Below are 19873 nucleotides of genomic sequence, written 5' to 3' on the forward strand. Positions count from 1 at the left end.
CATTCAGCCACAATAGCTGTGCCAGTACGGCTCTCTGTCTGCCTTTCGCAGATCAGGATTCAACAAAAGCAATGCACAAGCACGCTGTGGTTAACTATTCCTCTTTTCCACTGGCAGCAACAGATGGACTTTGCACGGTTGGTATGGAAAATACTGTAAAATCGCAAAGGAAAGTGGAAGAAATCACGACAATTTCAAGCCAGTGGTTGAAGCTTGGTGGTGTTAGACTGACAAATGTTTTACCATCATAATGTACACATCTTTAGGAGACGTACCGTGCCCTACAGGGTGCAAAATGAGGACATTACACACAGGCTTACACAAGTCTTTCACATTATCTCTCACTCTCGCTGTTCCTGCCATCTCATGCACACACACACACACATCTACACACACGCCACAAGACACTTAGTTCTGATGCACAGTGTTCGTACATGGACTCTATCTAGCACGCACAAGCAGCCACTCTCAATATCTTTCTTATACATATTGAAATACAGAATGGAAACTGAAAGCTCAATAAAACACTGGGAGCTGAGGCTGGTTTGGTTTAATCTCATTACACTGAGAGCCCGAGGCTTCTCTCCCCCTATTTATAGCACCCTGGGAGAGAGGAGGGCCGGCCTTCATGTGCACAACATCACTGGCTTGTGCAGCCACGGTCGCAAGTGGCAAGGGACGAGACCAATCACAGACAGGTCTTGCATCAAATTTGATGTGACAACATACAGAATTGCCAGTGATCTATGAAGACAACCGCCCTGATTCTCTATTCTCCAGACACATGCGCACTTCGTCGTTTTCCACATTTACCTTCTGCTCCTCTCCTCTCTCCTTATCTTCACACCTTCTTCCTCATGCAGCTTCTCTCATCCCACCTGTTTGATGCCAAGGAAAGGGTTCAAAGGCTCTCCTATATTAAAGCAAGCTATGTCTATGTGCAGAAAAGCACCCAGTTCTTCTTCTGTTGCCGCTGCAATTAAACCAGGATGTTTCATTTTGGTATCTTCTGGTACTCGAACTGAGCACGAGGATTAAAATTCTCGAGTTGATGAAGTGATTATATCTCGTTTCCAGTCTGTGACTTTAGGCCATGCTGAGTCAAATATACACAAGGATTAGGTACCTCTCCTCAGGTACATCTTGAAACTTTCGCTGGGCACTGACAGTACTGTGAATTGCAGCAAAAACCCTTCAATTTCTTTTGGGAAAAAATGGCAACAAGGAAAATGAGAAACTCGGGGGAGAACGGCTTTATGGAGCGAGGAAAGACTCGATTCTTGTTTTGTTCATGGAAATACTTCACAACAAAATCCCCAATTCACACAAGTAATCATGCAATAACTCCCTCGATTCACAACAAAACTAAGAGAGAGATTTAGTAAGAAGACAGGAGAGTGAACCAAAACTAAGGCCTCACTGGTGTTAATTATTTGCCTTTGTTTGGGTTAAAATACAGGCTGAAGAACTGAATGCACTGAATGCACCAAAAAACTCTTGCTGTGGACTTGGCCCAAGAAAAAAAAGCGATCTTGAAAAACATCCAAATCTCAAACTGAAAAGTAGAGCATCAAATGAAAATACCACTCTGAACCCTGAGGCCACACTTCTGCTCTCCAACAGCCTGAATGTTCAGTGTTAATGTGTGAATATGAACATGACCTACAAGAAAGGGGCTCACTGCTCTGACAAGACAGGTTGTGCACACACACTGATCTAGCACAGGTCAAAAGCTGCGATTTCAACAGAGGAAACAGAGGAAACAGAGGTATACAACACTTTCACTCGGCTATAAATCATAAGCTGCTTCATGAATTATGTAAAAAGTGTTCCACAGATTGCCACTGGTTTTTTTTTTTACTCCTCACACAAACCTAATGCATCTGTTTTATTTTGGTGGGTTTCTGAATCATTTTCTTTCCCTGACTTCAACATTCCTAAGCACAAAGCCACAGCTGGCATCTACTGTACATATCGCATGCACCACACAGTAAAAAGACAGAAATACGCTGTAGTATGCAGACGCTGCATGTGTCATTGTTGCCATTGCGGTACACGTTCAACAGGTGCCCACAATAAAACATAAACCGAAAACTAAATTAAATTCATTCAATTTAGAGAAAAATATTACATCATATTTTCTTTTATCAACTGAAAAGAATAGTTTCAAAACTGCTTTGTCAATAAATATGAAAGTATTGTATTTAACAACTTTGAGCCAGCTGGACTTTATTCTACTTTATACTTATTCCACTACATTAACATATTGCATGTTTTTACTCCACTGCATTTATTTGACTGATTACTTTACAAATTAAGAGCCTGCCTATGAACATAAAATTATCTTTAAAGTTAATTATCTACTGTTATAAATTCCCCACAAGTATTTTATTATTTACATACTACGTAGTTTAATTGAACTAATCTTTGCTTTACATTCAGAATACTTTCTTTGTCACTAATAGCGACATGCAAAGTATAAAAAAAATGATAAAAAATATCTGCTAGTTTTTTTGTTTGTTCATTGCTTTCTGTATTAACATACCACAAATCATTTAATGACACACTTTTAAAATACTCTTGCTGTTATTGATTGAACTGAACATGATTTGCTGTTGTTTGCAGCATTTTTCCAATCAAGCTCAGACAACCACAGCAGAGCTGAGTCAGGCGAAGAACCGGCAGGAACAAAACCTTTTTCTCCTGTCTCAGGAGTACAGCTATCTAAGGACAATATCTTTACACAGAATGATAAATAAGTAGCATATGATCATGATTTATAATGTGGACAGAATAAAAAAGATGATCTAAATAAAACTTTGGTCATACAGTAGCAAGAAAAATGTGATCTGATCTTCATGTATAACAAATAATGTTATGTAATGTACCTAACGTAATAACACAAAAACATTCTGATCTTTCATGTCTTTATTGAGAACCAGCACTACTGGAAAAAGTATGTGAACCCTTTGAATAATGACCTCAAAAAGGTAATTGGAGTCAGGTGTTAACATAAGTTCAGAGAATTAGTTTGTAGGTTGTGGACTAGAGCTATTTCGACTGACAAAAAACAATATAGCTTTTTGAGTTTGCTCCGCACAAGAAGAATCTGCTTATGTGAGCCATGCCTCGCCAAAAGGAGCTTTCAGAGGATCAAGAGTTGTTGATTTACATAAAGCTGGAAAGGTTTACAGTGTGATTTCAAAGACTTTCACCAGTCTACAGTTTGACAAACAATCTACAAATGGAGACACTTTGGGACTGTGGCTACTCTACCAAGAAGTGGATGACCAGTCAAAATGACCCCAAGAGCACAAAAAAACAACCCCCAACACTGCACAGCAGTATTGGCAAAAAACGTTTTTTATGAAAGAACACACAGCACTACGTTTGGTGTTAAAAGGGCATTCATCATCATGAAAACATCATCCTAATTTTAAAGTATAGTGGAGGATGATACATACTTTTTCCAGTAGCACTATGAGGTTTTTATGGTCTTTATAAATACATGAAAGATGATGTGTGTTATTATTTTAAGAACATTATATTTGTTAATACTTAGATGAACATCAGATCACATGAAATTTCAAAAGGTTCACATACTTATTCTTGCCACTGTATGTGCTGGGACCGGACCACGGTGTGCAGTAAGGAAGTCTATGACATCTTAAGCCACCATTAATGCCATCTGTCCTTTCTCTCTAAACAGGACTGACACTCTTTCATAATCGTCCAGTGAAGCTGACACTCTGCCAGTAATTTTGAGCAAGAACACCGTCCCGGGGCAGGAGGTGTGTATGCGATACGTGAGATGAGACGTTGGCATCAGCAGGCAGCTGAACGAGCATACCGACTTCATCTGTGTCTGCCTGTGCCAAGTGTGGTCTCCAGGTTCTCTCCTTCATCCTTTTCAGCTCTGATTTGTTGTGAGTTCTTGATTTGAACTAGACTCTTTCTGCATTCCCTTGACGTGCCTCACATTAGTCTGACACAGCGCTCTGCTCGACAGGTGTACGCTACGTATTTGTTCTTTCTTTTCCACTGTGTGTGTGTGTGTGTGTGTGTGTGTGCTGAGCTGACACACAGCTGGCAGAGGGTTTGTCAGTCTCGATTCTTCAGACAGGTCTATGTTAAGACAGCAGCCTAAAGCACATTTCAGCGTGGTCGTCCCCTCAGTGGCGTCACTCTGTGCCAGCTCTTTCTGAGTTACCGTAGTCTGTCTCACCTACTGGGACGCAGCATGGACACAGTATCTTTGTTCACACATCTGCCTTGTAAGGGAATCTCACAGAGAACAAGCATCATATTACAGTTTTTTTTTTTTTCCAAGCAGAGCTGTTAGCTGAGAGGTGAAAGACTACCACTTATTTTGAAATTGAATACGCCACACATTTTGACATTTAAATTCTCCTGAGTCTTAGCAATGAAGACCTTTTTCTTGGTTTCAAGTGGGTGACTTGATTACGCTAAAAAGGTTTTTCATTTTAGTTCCTCTTAGCGCCTATGGGTCTAAAGAATACATTTAATTTCTATCTATTCAATTTCTGCTACAAAAAGCTTTATTTTCTGTGTTAGAACAAAACAAATCCAAGGGGGAAAAATATCTTACCGAATTCACACAGGATGAATTTGAACATTATTTTCATCTCGCAGCATAAAAGGACTCCTCTTTGATGCACAGGTCTGTTTGAACTCCTGCTTTTACGGCAGCTGATGCCAGCCATATGATGAAGGTGTTTGTGTCTGTTCTACCCATGAAGTCTGTGATTTTTCAAGAAACAGCTAGAGCATGAAGAATGAAAAATTACACCAGTCTAAAATACCTTTAAGGAGAAAAATATAGGAAGAGATGAAGCACTGCGCACAGTCAGCGGTGGGTTTATTCTAGCAGCAGGTATATAAAGGTTTGAGATTCAGATATGGCTTACAGGGGGGAGAGAATCTGCCAGCAGCTGATGATCTCAGTGGACAAGAGAGGGAGAGTGGGACAAAATGATGGATTTATGATAGAAAGGCTATGTGCTTAATGCCGCTGTAAGCAAGAACAAGGCTATCAGAGAGAATCTCCGACGCTGCGGGGAACCAGAGAGACGGGCCACACAATAGAGAGACAAAGCGGAGAACAGAAATAGAGATGGAATCAATACTTCCCATTTACACCAGGGTGAAATGAAGCACTGAGAGAATCAAACACAGAGAAATGTGATAATCAAAGTCTGAAATTTTCCAGACAAAGGAGTGATTCGAACAATATTATTTAATAAGAAGAGATAAAAGATGACCAGCGCAAGGCTCATGACAATCACAGTGGATGTCTTTGAAAGAGGCAGAAGAAACTGTTGCTTAATAAACTCGGGTTGATTGTTCCATGAAGGCAATTTAATGGACGCGAGTATGATATGAAAAGTGAATATGGGTGTAGCTACAGACAAAATATGAGCAGACGAGTTACATCAAATGCAGATATTTGTGGGTAACAGGTGGACTTGTTGTGCAACTTGGATTTTTGATGCCGTGGCTCACTTTGTTTCTTCTTGCTGGGATCGTTGCCCATTCACACTTGTCAAAAACAAAACAAGAAAACAAATGGCTTCTGTATCACCACTTTAAGAGGATTCAGTGTGAAATTAATTAAAATGCAAAGATGCCAAGGTTTCCCAGTGGCTTCATGAAGCAAACTGCCCTAATGTGGCTACCGGTGGATCCAGCAAGAGCCTGCTCAGCCCTCCAGTGAGACATGGTGGTGAACAGTGAACAGATGTTAAGAAAAGAGGAAAAGGGGGGGACTTTGGATGAGAGCTGTATACATTCCCTTTGAGCAAACAACATGTTTGGTGTCACTGCTAAAAGAACTCAGAGAGATTTTACCTGAGGTCTCACGGATCTGCCTTAGCCAACCAAAAGTGAGCGTCGTTCCAGTACATGAACTGCCTCCAGATACTAATTAGCACTGAGAGTAGTGAGAAAGCACAATGTATTCACAGAAGAGCGCAATCTGTAGCTTAAACAGATGGTTCCTCTAGACAAATGAGATAAGAGGTCTATTACTTATTGCTATTTAAATGCATTTGTTGGGATATTTTTCTAAACACTCTCTGTGTGACACGTTTTGTTTCTGGAGTGTAGAAATGTAAATGTATGATCAACAACAAAATACAGCTGTTGTGTTAATTAACCAGAGCTGTACCTCATTATGAACTAAATTATTATGGCAGCCGGCCAGTCAGGCAGGCAAAAGAGCAGCTCCAGCCTACAAATCAGCCCTGGATCCCAGCTCGGGGAAAAAAGGTGTAAAGAATGCATGAAGTGGCGGTGGTAGGTAGAAATTGTTGCAGAGGACTGAACAGGAAACCAGCTGCTCTGTGATTAAACTATTGAAAGGCTTCACTTCTTCAGCAAAGGTAAATTAATATTCACTTTTTTCACCTTCTAAACATACAGGTCAGGATGCATATTCAGTGGGGTATGCTACTTACTCACAAATTATACAGCCAGGCCCATCAAGTGCCTGTAGGCTTTGCCTTTTTTGGGTAAATGAAATCTATTCTACAAATGTACAAAACAAGTAACCATAGCAACAGAATTGCGGGAAGAGCTGCTACTCGTTCGGTGTCAGTCATTCGTTTTCATGTTGGAACTTCCCAGCGCGAATTGGGCATGGGACCTGATGACTGATACATTTGTATTAGCATCCTCTGACAAAAGGACTGACAAGACGGTCGAACAAAAGACACCAGGGGTGGGAAGAGGAGACAGACTGACACTCTTGGGGGAAGCTGATTGCCACTAAGACTGCCATTTTGTGGGATACAACATACAGATAAAAATAGACAAGTGAGCACAGTTGCAGACAGTGATTATTCAAGCAGTTATGCTAAACAGCACCCAGAATCCCTGTTGCATGTCATCCATCCCTAGCATGGTGACTGCTGGGAGTGTTTCATTGTGAGAAGCAAAGGTATCAGTTTACAGCAACATGGTACAACCTGTTTTTTGAACCATGTCTAAAACAATTCCACCAGCAACTCTCCAGCTGATTGATCTTTCAAAGCTCTTGAGTGAGGTCTTGACTGGCTCTTCGGTGATTGAATGGTCTGCCGCCTTGAGACGCTGAGGTCATCTTCTAGGTCAATCAGTGTCCAACCAATCAAAGACCAATTCTTTTTTTCTAATCTCTAACAATCGCTTCATGTTGCTTAGCTGATAAACGCTATCTCGCAGGATTTGACAACGTGATGGAACAAACATGTTTGGACAGAGCTACAACTGTTAAAAATATATCCTGGATTCTGCCCCAAGAACTGTTAGAGACCTGTTTTCCTTGAGTATCCTGGTCCGACAAATGTTATCAATATAAGCAGGATCTCTAACACAAACCTAAGTTGTTGCCTGTATTTTTTCTATATCATTTGCAGATGTTAGGAGGGTGTAAATAAAAGTCATCACACTCCTAATGAGAGCAGATGTGCAGAGAGCTGCCTTCCATAGGACGGACTCAATGCAAGTTAGCCTTGAGCTAGAAACACTGAGAGCTGCTGCAGCCACATAGATGTCCATAAAGCCTGATAAATCCAGTGAGAAGATGAGACATCCAGCTTGAAGCAGCTGCTGTTTAGACATAAGCAAAAAGCAGACTATACATTTGCGCTAATATTTGAAAAGAATGAAATTAATATCAACACAACGGAAATCCCTCTGGCCTCCCACTGATATGAAAACAGATAAAACAAGGCATATTGCAAGCTATACAGGCTACAGGTCAGACACTAGCCAGTGCACGGCCTACTCATAAATACCTCCACATGCACACTGTGCACGTCGCATTTCACCACTACTCATGACACACAGCATTTATCTACCAGCCTCCACTCCTTTTTGCACACTCCTACTGTACCTGACCAGTGTGTAGCACAGACACCCACAGATCGTACACATCACACCTCACGGATCTGCTAAGGCACACACACACACACACACACACACACACACACACACACACACACACTGTTGGGGCCAGCTTGGTGTGCTCTCAGAACTGAGCCTGTTGGAATCAAATTATCTCTCTCTCTCTTTCTCTCTCTCTCTCTCTCTCTACCCTCTCATGGTTTGCCGCCCACAGAAGGAGAAGGGCAGGCAGAGTCAGTCCCAATGCACTAAAGATTGGACTGCCTCAGAGCGTGTCCTGGGGTCTAACATACAAATCAGCCCATCCTCCAGTCAGCTGGAGTTGGTCCTTCTCCCAGGGGCCTGCGGGGAAGGCCGTCTGTGGTATTGAATTAAATGAAAGAAAAGGAAACAAATAATAACAAGAGCAAAAATACAGAACCCCAGCAGTCCCTTTAGAGACCCGCCCTACTCTCAGGGATGTGTTATTAGTCTAATAATCACCTGTTAAAGTGGGCTCAGATTTGGGCTTTGCCGAAGGGTGAGGGGATAATAACACGGTATGGAGGAGTTGAACATGTAAACTAACTCTGTCACTGGCAAGAACATCTGGAGACTTCAGGTCACACAAAGGACAGAGTGGAGGAGGGAGCATTTATGGCCTCTACTTTCTCCCTACGATGGACTCATCATGGAAACAGTTATGAACTTGTGTAAATTATTTAAACATACACAAACCACCAAACTAACATAGATCGTGTTGAATAGGCCGTGCATTTGTGGATGTTCTCTAAATATGTTCTGTTAAAAGATCCAGCTACCGTATTCAGTATCCTATCAAGAAGATACATTGAGCATTTGTTGTGCAAGGACAAACTTCAAAATCGTGTCATTCCACGACTCACTTAACTAAATGCCTTTAATGTAATCTGCTGGATTAACATGCAGCACATAATTTGATTTAAGTGCTGACTTGTTAGCTGGTGCAGTTGAAGTGTCATGCAGCTCTGCTGTTAGTCTCCAGTGTCAGTCTCCCTCCTCTCCCTAATGAAGTGATACGTTTTTACTGCCATGTCTGATCAGAGAGTGGCCTCAGTGTGCCAATTAAATCCTGTCTGAGACCATCTGGGTGACACAAGTGCAGGTAACACTTAATAAGTGTGTCACATCTCATTTAAAGCATAGGGAGAGTGTCCTGTCAACTCAGCATCCATCTCATTTACCACACCTAAGGGTCTATCAAAGGTCAGGATCATCTTCTCTTGCAGTTGCTAATGGAAACTTCAGCAGGGTGTATCCTTGAGGGGTTTAACTTTTGGCTTTACTGGGCCCCACCACCCTCTGCAAACAAGCTGATAACGGACAGGAAGTGCGCACGGTGCCAATACATCAGTCCTGCACGCATGAACGCACCCACTAGACCTTTAGTGTGAATAAGCTGACTGTGCCTCGTGCTTCTCATCGACTACATGTAACATGTGGACGCTCTTAGGATTGTTACTGGTATTTACAGATGCTGCTTCTGTGTTTTCGAGTGGGTGGACTGGTTTGCGCTTCATACCCATCTGACACAGTCTATCCAAAGACGCATAAAGCATCAGCACTGAAAACCCACGCCTCCCGCCTCCCGGTAGAAAATGCTTCATATCAGTTAACCCTTCAGGCACACTGCGTTATTACGCACTCATTAAAATGCACCCCCTCCTCCCCTCCCGTTTACGCATATGCCTTGTGGGCTGTCATGGGCTATTATTGGGATGTTTGGAATGCACTCTCGCCTACCGTTTATTCCCGACACAATTTCCGATGGATGTGTTTGTGGTCCCGTGGAAGGAGGACGGCCAGGACATTCGAGACTTTTTCAGTCCTGGTCGGTCGCTCGTGTCCACGGCGTCTGAGCGCTCCATGTGCCGGTGATGGTGCCGGTCGGTGTCGGAGTACCCCCGGTGTTTGATTTTGATCGGGGTGCGGGGTTGTCTCCAAAGATGCTGCGGCGGCTTCAGAGTCGCCTGTCCTTCCCGGGGAACCGGGAGAGACAGGGACAGGCTCTTCTTCGAGCATGGTGGTGGTTCCATCATAGTGCAAAATCAGAAAAAATTAAAGATCCCTTTTTCTAACTTATTGATTCAATAATATGGCTGTATTCGTCTATTTCAAGCACAAAACCAAACGTTTCATGTCCCTCCTTGCCACTTGATCTCTTAGCGCACAAATCAAAGTGACCAAGTCCAGCACAGCCCAGATTGAAATCTTGTTTTCTGAAGACCATCAAAAACTGTCACAGTGGTGATCTGACAAGTCGTCCAGGATCGTTAATCTCATTGTTTTCCCCGTGGTCAGTTTTTATTTAGCCAAGAATCTGCGCTCTGCCGTGATCCTCACCAGTCCTGGCTTTTGGTGATGAGACACCGTTCCTGCTGCTTGTCCTGAAGTTTGACGCCTCGTCGCCCATGGCACACAACCGGATGACTGTATTTATTTTAGAGAATTTATTGCTTTTTATCAACCACTTATTGCAGAGACACACAGATCCCCGGCGCTGGCTCTTTTCTTTTTCTTTTTTTTCTTTTTTTTCTGTGCGTGTGGTGTGGTATTATTGCTGCCGTATGTCTTTCAGCTGAGCTGAGATTTCCAAGCAATTTCCATAAAAGTACTGTATCTCACACGGTTCATGTAGAGTTACGGCATCTCTGCGCGCACACACACACATCAGAAGTCTCCAGTCATTCCTCCATGGACATGTTTGAGCCAATAATGTCAATAAGATGTGAAACTGGGCTCAATAACCACCCCTTTTTCAATAAATCAGGATGGTCTGAAGAACGGTCCAAAAACAGATACAGTCCTTTGTTCTTTGTTGTCCAGAATATCTTCTTCAGCTTTTGTTTTGTCAGAATGCATCATAAAAGGACACGAATTGATAATTGCGGATGTTCAGTCATCCTGTTCAGTGTGGGCCATTATCTTTCCATCCTCATATTTGCTGGAGTTCGACGGCAAACATTGGCTTCACCACAACGCACCATCTCTCTCCTCTCTCTCTCTCTCTCTCTCTCTCCTCTCTCTCTCTCTCCTCTCTCTCTCCCTCTCTCTCTCGCCAAGTCCAGTCTACCTTCATGGTGGTTGGGTGGTTGTTCTCGTCAGTGATTTGTCAGCACTGGAGGCTTTTGAACCTCCTGTGTGCTCATCCATTATGTTTTGCCCCATGCGTGCAGTCACTTTTTCTTGACAGAAAACAAACACAACAAATTGCGCAAATGATGTCGGTTTGAGGCGAGAAGCTTATGACACCAGGCGAAGCATCTAAAACGCCACTGTCCATCATTTTGCCCATTTGTGGCTGAACATTGTCACTGTAACTTACCTTGGCCAAGCTTGAGGCTCCTCAGTGACCTCCAAGTTTTTGATGAGGAACAAAAGTAAAAAAAAAAAAAAAAACAAGTAGATCTGCAAGATGCACAGGAGATTCTCAGTGTTGGACAAAAGCTCTTAATCTAATCAAATTCATCATCACTGCAGCTAATGGTAATTTGAAACACCTGCATGTGACTGGTGACATTCAGGGCAGTGTGCTGACCTGTCAGTCTGGGATCAATGTCCAGTGTCCTGCAGTGCATTTTAAATGACTTCAAGTCGTTTCACATCTCATCAGCTGCTACTGGCTGGTGTACCAATGCTGACACTAGTAGAAACCTCTATTATTTGGGTATTGTAAAGGACCACACTCTTTATCTGTGTTTAAGGTCGTTTATTGTACTGTATGGCACATTTAAGTACATTAAATCATTTCTATTTTACCATCTTCAGGGAAGCTTGCTTGTCACACACTCACCAGCAATGTGACTTTGGCACAATAACAGCAGACGTGATGTTCGCTCAGTCTGTGATATGTGGCATCAATTATTTAAATAAATATGTAAATAATTTACATGTAGGAAATCGAAAAGAACATGATCCTTTGCTATTAAACTTGACTTGACTTTGGATTTGCCCTCTGCAGAAATGCAGTCTTTGCTTCTTTCTCTGTTTTTGACGGTTAGTTTGTCGGTATTTCGCTTCCATTTAAATCCAATCAAGTCAGAGCTGCCTTTCTGTTCTTGGTGTTAAATCAAGCTTGTTGTTACTTACAGATGTCAAACACCTGAGTCAAGCTGTAATCAAGATGCAGCTGCAGTCTAGACAGTGTTTGGTTTAGTGACATTAAGGTGCATATTTGGTGTGTGCACTACGTTGGAAAGGTTCGGCTGAGTATGACTTGCCCACATTTGTTTCTTTTCTTGTATTAGTGAAACATTAATTCTCTATGGGAAGCATTAGCTCCTCACATTAATAAGTTTGGGCTGCTGTGGTTCAAGAACAGAAAAATAGATCACATTTCCCTAGAATAAGTATTATAACAGAAAGATCAAGCAAAGAAAATCACACCTCGCACCCTGTAACAGGTCAATAACCTTAAAGTTGAGACACGGCTGTCAAGCATCAAAGAGTTAAGATTATGTGTTTTGGGCACTAAAAAAAAAATCTCTCAGACATTTCCTGTTTGCAACACAGCCCACTAGAAAGCACCACGCTTCAGGCTCAGCTGACTTGGAAGCACCTTCAGGTTCCTTTAGAGGAGCTGGAGGAGGCTGCTGGGAAGACATTTCTGCTGCGCTGCGTGCTGCCAATAGTGACCCTGACACTGATAAGGAACTAAAACAACCACGAATTAAAAATAGACAGACAGATTTGTGGATGCACTGTAAACTTCTGAAAGTTGCTGCTGCATTATAAGAAATATGAATAGTGGTAATTGTTGAATGAAACAATGCTGATGCTCAGAAAGAATTTGTGGACACTCACATTAGAGGCATGTACAGCTAGGAATGAAAAAGTGACACCAAACCAGGAAGGTAAACAGAGTCGACTCCGGACTGTAATATCTTTGATAGTGCTAACTGTGGAGGTTATGTGTGTGAAGTTGTGTGTATGCTGACTGGTCGACCTACAGCACATCCAGTTTTCACCTCGGGCCTCACACCTCAGGCAAGTCGAGTTTATTATTTGGAGGCCACCAGAGACAAACGGCTGCCACCCTCCATGTGCCACACACTATATTGTAGCAGGTGAAAACCTGTACGAGGGAAGTGATGGTGCCACTACGAATTAATGAAAAGTCCTCTTTTTCTTTTTTTTTTTCCTGCAAGCGTTCCCTCACTTCTCCCCAGTGGGGGTGTTTCCACTATGATTGAAACAGAAGGGAAGGACATGACCAGAAAGAAATGCAGGTGCATGTGAGGGATTTTTCCAGTGAGCACTAATGTTAAACTCTCAGGAAAATCACGTTTTATATCTCTTCCTACATTTAATGTCAAACCGCTGCTTGTATTCTGATAAAATATAACATCTTTAGATTGGAAACGCTCACATATCTTGTTGTTTTTGGAGAAACACGTGCATAACCACCAAACCGTCCATTTTATTTTCTGTAATGAGCCTCACAGCCTCACAGGGTACTGAGCACAGTTATAGAGTTATGGACTTTGTCTGGTTTCTATCTACAATACACTGTAATTACTGGCTGTAGAAATACACTGACACTCTAAAGGGTTGTTTCCCTCTTGTCCACATGTTTTTTCACTCTTTTTTTTTTAAAGAGTAAATAGCAAATAGTACAGGAAGAATAAAAATACTCCTTTTTAGATGTGTTCAATGTGATGAAATATGGCTATAGGCTATGATTTTAAACTCAAAACCAATATATCAGATTAGCAACAACATGGTACATGATACAGAAATATAGAAAGATATATAAATAGATGAACAATAACATTCCACTGATTGTTGAATAGCATCAAAACTGGATTTCTCTCAGACGTGACCCTGGATCAGACGTTAATTACCACAATGACCATCTGCTTTAGCTCGGTCCTGGGAATCATCAACAACTCTTGTCTCGTGGGATTAAAAGTATTTAAACACAGACTTTGATGCTTTGTCATGAAACAATTTTCACAGAGTTTAAAACTAATAAAAAATTTGTGGTATCCTTGAGAGAAAAGCAGCAGCATAATAAACTGGAGCTGAGAAGCTTAATGAACATATGCAGTGCACAGAAGCACTGCAGCAGTTCGTGCTCAACAGAAAAGCATTAATCATTTTGTCCGTCTTGCCAGGGCAGCACTAATTTTAGACACATTTTCTCAGCTGAATTAAAAAAATAATAATAAAAAAAATCTAATGGCTTTTTTGCTTGTTGCATTTTTAAAAATGGGTCAAATATGGCAAGGTGAAAATGTCAAATCACTGAGAGTCTCGTGGCTGCATTATGGAAATTTATTTTAAGAGTCAGAGAGTCTACGTGTTGATGTGAATGGCTGATGCAAAGGCCGAGCACACACATCCATGTGTTTTGTTCTCTAGCTTTAAGGAGAATCTAATGACTGAGGACAACAGGATGCAGGTCTAATACAGTCATGAAGTCTGGCATGGTTGTCTGTACACATTAGCCCATGGTACCAATTAAAGACATCTGCATGTGTGTGTGTGTGTGTGTGTGTGTGTGTGTGTGTGTGTTGAACCACATGGTCAGATTTAGATTTATGTTGCCTATAGGACTCCATTAGATAATCACATCCCAATATGAACACATATCTTTTGGATCGTAGCTTATAGTACAATAAAGCCCCTCTGGTTTGACCTGGTCCTGGGAATGACCAACAACTCTTGTCTCAAGAGCTTAAAAGCACTCAAACACAATGATGTTTGATTTTCACAAAGCTCAAAGTGATTTAAACTGATCTGGAAAATGTGTGTTATCCCTTCAGGGAAAAGCAGCAGCATGATGAACTACAGCTAAGACGTTTGGCGAATGCTCACACTGAAGCACTGCAGTAGTTTGCTGGAGAAAATCTGCAGAACTCCTCCACCTATAGTTCAAGCTCAACACAACATCTGCTTTGTCAGCTCAGTAAAAAATAAAAAATCACCGCTTACTTGTTGCATTTTACGGCAGCATAGTGCACATATGTCTTTGTGTAATTCCATTTCAATATGGGGTCTAGTATTTCTTACCTAGAATAAATGTGCCATTGAATTTTAATTTGGAATGATCATATTCTCTGATTGCACCTTAAAAACTACTGTACATTCAATCCCGTCTCCCTGAGAGAAAATTGTGAGTTGTAGCAAACGTCCTTAGGTAATGAATAGGAAGTGGCAAGAAAAAGTATGTGAACCTTTCAGAATTTCATGGTTTTCTCCAGTTATTTCTCATAAAATCTGATCTGATCTTTGTCTAATTTAAGAGTATTAACAAATATTATTTATTATTATATTTTTTTAATAATATTATTAATTAATGCAGAAAATCACAAAATTCCAGGTTCATATACTTTTTCTTGTCTCAAAAAACCACAGTTATACTCGCACGGCTCTTTAGTTATCAGAAAAATGAGCAACTCCAGGCTGTTTATCAGAATCACAGATTGGAGTACTGTTTCTCTGGGAAACACCAAGGCCTTTAAAACAGAAATATGCATTTTCAGTTGAAGCTGAATTGCTCTGTAAGGATTTCATCTCTGAAGAACACTTTCAGCACAATTAAACATTTGATTCAGTAGCTTCATCACAGTGTGAAGGAGCACGCAACAACAATTGGTACAATTAGTACCGTGGTCTTTTTCTTAATTCTTCCGTGCATAACAAAATAAACGTGCTTGACAAAAAACCTTGTCCAAGCATGAAGGAAAAAGAATTCCCCACACACCGCACTGTGTTCAACTTTATTAAATACCCAGGCTTTTGGACACGTTACCTTTATATGCAGAACATCTTGGCCAAAAACATGCACTTCATGGAAAAGTAACTGGGGCAATAATTTTCACTGGAATGCAAGAACAATATTATTCCACTCACTGCGCAAAACATCTCCAGTGTGGGTAAGATTAGCAGCATAAAACTGTTCTAATGTGTGAATATATGACATTGAACAGGAAAGATTATGTTAAGATATCCTGTCTGAAGTACTCCTTGTATTTTTTATATTCCCCACATAATGAAAAGAATACAAGAGGGATGAAGCAGATGACAAACTCCCAGTCGTAACCGGACTGTGCCATTGTGGTGCGGAAGAAAAAAAAAAAAGTCCCTCGTGCTTGAGTCAGCCGCACAGTTCATTTAGTAAGCATCTGATTTATTATGGCCAATCTTGCCAAATGGCTCTCCACGTTATGCATTTATATTGTGAGGAATAATTGAAATGCCAAGCAGTCTTTCTTACTCAATACAATCCATGAGGATCTGAAGTTGTGAATAATTTCTGCATTATGGCCAACAACCAATCACAGCAGAAAGACCATCAGCAGCCTGTCTGGCCTCTTGCCCACACGGAGTCTACACGCTGGGCATCAGGGAATGCTAGGAAATGGATCCACTTTCTGCCAGTGGAGGGACATGAAATATTAATCAACACCTCTTTCCTGACATTGAGCAATAGTCTGGCAGCATGTGCATGTGTGCATGTCCAAGTATGTGTTTGCATGTACAGTATGTAGAACCATGACAATGCGTGAACGTGCTAGAATGTGGGTGTTTCTGTGAGGAGTCCTTGAAATAGAAGCTTTGCGTAGACGTGGCCGAACTGCAGTGGTATATAACAGTGTTTCGGGCTATGGGGTCATTTCTATTAAGTGTTAAAAGGATTCCTGAAATAACTTCAGCTTGTCTTTTTCTTTTTCTGTGGAGGTGCAGCAGTGGGGGCGAGCTGTCCTCCTGCCCATGCTGGATGCATAAAGACTCACTGACTTAGGCTGAATCAAAGCTGGAGTAAAAAATGCAGAATTTCTCCACACGCTGAACAACATGAAAAAGCCCAATCATTCAGAAGTGACCGTGGGATGTGCTCGCACACAGCGCAGCGAGCCGCCACTTTTCACCTCATTTTCACTAAAGTGTTTTCATGTTTCTCTCTCTCTCTCTCTCTCTCTCTCTCTCTCTTTCGAAATCAGTCAGATCTTGCTCAACTGGCGATTCAGCTGAAGGCAGAGGAGGGTTTAGATGGGAAAGGATATAATCTTGCATCAGGGATGTGAGGCAGTATTTCACTTTAGGGACAAGCTGCAGACCAGTGAGACCTCAAATGACGCGATAACCAGATTTCAGAGCTTCTAAAAACTTCTGCTAATGACATTGTGGAGCTGTAATGGCAACTGCAGATGGGAATCAATTGTCAGAATGACCACACGGTTCTTCTTGTGCTCCATATGTGCTTCTCAGTGCAATTTCCCAGCCACTGGTGTGAAATATATTGATGGTGAAACATTGAACACAAATGGAAATTTACAGGCTGCCAGGAAATGGAATAAAGGAAACTGATTAGCCAATAGTTTTTAATATTATCATGCAGATATTCAAATGAATCAAATATCAAATTAAAAGCATCATTTTTGTTTGTTGTTGTTTTACAGCTACAGAAAACATTCATACTTTTAGCTGCACTTAGTGTCCCCTGTCTCAAAAGACCTGTCAACAAGAGAAATAGGTGGTGTTATTGAATTTAGTGGCTTTGGTTTATATTTTACATTATTGAGCCTGTGCTTTTAAAAACATGCATTTTTTACTTTTGGATCACAGGTGCTTTAAGCAACGCACAAGGATCAAAAGCAGAGAGAAAGGAGAGAACACAGCCATCAAAGGTAAAATGTTCTTGCATGATCTTGTAATTTATTAGCGATCACATAAGAGACCAGCGGCAGCAAAGGAAATAAGAGAAACGAGAGCTGTGCTTCGAGATAAAAGTGTGGGCTATTAATGTTGAAGACAACACTGAGGACAACACCTCTTGATGAGATGAGGGTTTTGTTGTATTGAGAAAAGATTTTGATGCTCATGTTCATGTATTATCCTGGTACCTTGCTTTAAATGTGAAACCTTCATTTCCCTGTCACAGCATGTGACTTCAGATATTGGGGGTGTCTCTAGATTTAAAAAAAGAGAGACCGACTATCTAATACTGACAAGAAGCTGAAACTGAACATTTTGTTTCGGCATATCGCTGCTATCTCAGTGTATTAGAACAATAACCTTGCATGGGGAAACATTGCTTTTATTTCTCATAAGAAGAGAAGAGATGGTTATCTCATTTTGTAGTGCCACTTTGATAAACAGTTACACAGAGGATCAGCTGAAAAGGATCAAAATGAAGAGTGTAACAAAAACCCAAGCTTATTTCAGGGAGATAAGGAGTGTGTGTTCTGGATTGAAATTTAAATCTGTGCTATAATATAATCTTGTTTGGGTGTATAAGCAGGAGTACCATCCAAGCAAAAGGCAGACTAGTAGCTTTCTCCTGGGTTACCGAGATGTTTTACTGTTTTATAGACTGTTTGTCACAGGGGGGAGTGGGCTGTTTTCTATGACTAATCCTGCTATAAACAGCTCTTGTGACATACCCTATTTGGGTACACTATGTTGATCGTATACAGCAATAAAAGCATCATAAACCATTGCACATGTGACTTTAAACTGTGTTTGACATGTTATAGTGAATCCATATATTTAAATACGCCCATTTTCATTCCGCTCACACGGGCACTAAAGTGAGATGAAGTGGTTATGTTTTTTAGTTGTGCAGCACACACACAAAGACGCCAGAAATGCAACTTCTCCATTTATGTATGCGTTTGTTATTTGTGTTAAACGACGCTGCGGTGATCTGCCTTCGGAGCTCTTCCTCCTTCCTCTCTATATTTGGGAAAATCGCAGGTTTCAGCAGCATTCACCAGCAACTGTGCAGGGTGACTGTGTGGGTGGAAATATGAAAGGCAGAAATCTAAATGTGTCTGACACAGCGTCCACTGAGCCTCGGTGGATCCCTCTGAGAACTCTGGGTAGACTGGCTGCAGGTATGAGAACATAATTCAGGGGTGTGTGAAGCATTACAGACAAATATTACAGAAATAAACCCAGCGGCTGGGAAAAACACATTAATATAATGTCAGTAGGTCTAAAAAACAACCCCATCATTTCTTCACAATGTTCTCATTTCCATTGGCCTTTTACAGATTGATGATAAAAACAGTAGAATCCCACCCACACTTATTTCTTAAGTGGCATACCATAACAGCCCAAACATGAAGTCAAATTTTTACTCTCTCTCAGAAGTGTTGCAATGTTCGTGCTTTAAAAGTTGCTCTGAGTTTTATGACCAATGTTCTGCATGTGTGTTTTTGTCTGTCAGGGTAAAGCTCCATCAGCAGCCCTGTTCCTCCAGGACACTAATGCAAAAGGCTCGGCACTGCCACGCAGTCAATCATCTGGACAGATGACTGTAAGCTCAATTTCTGACAGATAAGAGCACAATTGACCTGGCATTACCTCCAGGGTCTGCTTAACAGAGAGCCTGACAATACCAGGCTTATAAAGAACACATCTGACATTTCAGGTTATTCTTTAGTTTGTTTAGTTAAGCTTTAATATCACTGGGCTCCAGTCTTATCACAGTGAAATGCATTTCACTCTTTGTATTCCTCTTTTTTTTTTTTGGATCAACCTGTTCTTCAACTTGATGGCTGATAACAGACCGACTTTGCTGTTAAATTATTATTCATCCAAAGAACAAATTATCTTCTCAGTCGTAACTTGTTTAATATTCATACCAATCATATTCACAGCAACACAGCACTGATAGAATCTAGAGCCCAAGCACAAAGGATAAGTGCAGCCCAGCAGTAGCTGCAGAGGCAAGTTTGGTTAACAATTATTAGCATGCTGTAAAAAAAAAAAAAAAAAAAAAAAAATGCTAATACAACTGTTGTTTGATGTTATTAGCCTCTAGATAGTTTCCCCCCCTCCCCACATACTAGGAAAGAAAACGACACCTTTAGTTGAATTTACAAGCAGCACGTTTATTAGCAAAGGTTTTGATGTACCCTCCTTTTGTTTACTTCATGGTTTCTGCCTACAATATCCGCTCTCCAATATCTGTCTGCACGTGTGCAGAAGCATTACG

Source organism: Anabas testudineus, chromosome 8, assembly GCF_900324465.2.
Source record: "Anabas testudineus chromosome 8, fAnaTes1.2, whole genome shotgun sequence".
NCBI lineage: Eukaryota > Metazoa > Chordata > Actinopteri > Anabantiformes > Anabantidae > Anabas > Anabas testudineus.